The sequence below is a fragment of the Lactuca saligna genome, chromosome 6 (assembly GCF_052625555.1).
Source record: "Lactuca saligna cultivar CGN05327 chromosome 6, ASM5262555v1, whole genome shotgun sequence".
In the NCBI taxonomy this organism is placed as follows: Eukaryota; Viridiplantae; Streptophyta; class Magnoliopsida; order Asterales; family Asteraceae; genus Lactuca; species Lactuca saligna.
In genome coordinates, this window is record NC_136422.1 from 30826170 (window position 1) to 30827925 (window position 1756).

The 1756-nt window shown below is 32.2% G+C and overlaps 1 non-coding gene across 1 annotated transcript; it reads left to right on the forward strand.

Moving 5' to 3' along the window:
- The first annotated feature begins 1039 nt into the window (after positions 1–1039).
- On the forward strand, positions 1040–1146 carry LOC145003687 (small nucleolar RNA R71). The gene has a single exon (XR_013662134.1). It is a non-coding gene; the product is annotated as a small nucleolar RNA R71 (small nucleolar RNA).
- The last annotated feature ends 610 nt before the right edge of the window (positions 1147–1756 follow it).

A 1756-nucleotide genomic window follows, 5' to 3' on the forward strand; every position in this document is an offset into this window, starting at 1 on the left:
TCTTCAAAAGCATCAATGGACTTGAGAAAATCCATATCCATGATTTCTGGTTCATACCCCTTTATACTCTATATCACTTTATGTGATAATATGTAAAATGATTTAGCAATCCCTGTGATAAAATGGCCTCAAACTATAACATTTCTATGGGGTTGTCCTCCTCTATGATTTCCTAAATAATATGCAAGACAATATGGCAAGTTTACATCTTCTTCAAATGTCAAAATCTTATCCAAGAGGAAAAGATCATTGCAATATAGTAAATCTTCATTCTTATGATGAGTAATGATATTTGATATCACTTGGTGTGTGGTCCTATGTGCAAGATTTTTGATTCTCTTAGATGATGCATTTAAGTCAAAGCTTCCATATTCATATTTTTTCCAACTGTTTTTATGATCAAAATCTTGTGATATCTTGTTTGGAAAATTTTATATGTAGTGGTTTCATTCCTTTGTCAATGCTTCCTCTTTTGTGTATAGTCCACACCTCCATGCTAGTTCTAAAACACTACACTCTTTAGCGTCTCTTCCTAGTTGGAAATTTATCGTCCCTTTTTCATGATAGTTTTTAGAGAACAAAAGAGTTGAGATGAATCTTTAAATTCTTTTTCTGCTTAAATCTCGGTGCAACAGAAAATTCTCGGCGTGATTTACGGCATGTTAGGGTTTAACGTCGGTTATAAAAATTTGTGTCGCGATTTTACAGTGGCTCCACAAATTTGCTTCTTTACAACTTAAATCCGCAATTTGTATGATTTTTCCTTTAATTAAGTCTTCAAACTTTATCTGATAATTCAATTCACTTTCATAAAAGTTTTAGGATTTAGTTAATTATAAAAAATTAGAAAGAAAAGAAATGAAAGAAAAAAAATCCAAACTGAATTCTAGGTTGCCTAGGGAAAACACTTATTTATGGAGTTTTTAGTCGGACTCATTATGTCTATATTTTCTTTGGATTGATCTCCCTAATATCTATTGATTGCCTAGTTGGAGTATCTAAACCATCATAAAATGTTTGTACCTCTTGGTGGCTATTAAGGTCGTGTTGAGAACATTTCCACAACATTCGTTTGTAAAGCTCCCATGCTTCATACAAAGTTTCTTCATCTTCTTGTTGGAAGTTTTGTATCTCAAATATCTTCTTTGCAATTTTTGATGGAGAACTAAATCATGCAAGGATATTTTCCTTCATTTCGTTCCATATTGCAATTTCTCTCAATGGTGTCGTCTTTATACATTCCTTAGTTGCTCTAATGAGTGTAATACGAAAAACCTTTAGCATTACTTAATCTTCAGAGTATTTGGTATGTTGAAATAATCTGCAATTTAGACCACATCTTCTACATGTTGGATGACATATTCATGGTCCTTCGTATCAAATTGTGTTTCTTTGAAGGGATGAGGAAATTGCCCCTTTAGTTCAAAATTAAGATTTTGATGGGCTTGCCTCCTTACTTCAAAGCCTCTGCTTTCACTTTTGTGAGTCATATATTGCTTAAAATTCATTGTGTCTGTCATGTTGTTGTTTTCAGTCTTTGGACTATCACGTTCTTCAGTGTTCTGCTTTACTTGTTTGTTTTTAACTGCTTTAATGATTTTTCTCAGGATCGTCGACTGTTTTTGTCAAAATTGACAATGAGCTTCTTGTCATAAATTTCCCGCTATACAAATACTAGTAAAATTAGATAATTGGAAAAAGAAACTTTAAGCTAAATATCAGTTATGTTACCAAATAGTAACGAGATTATGCAATT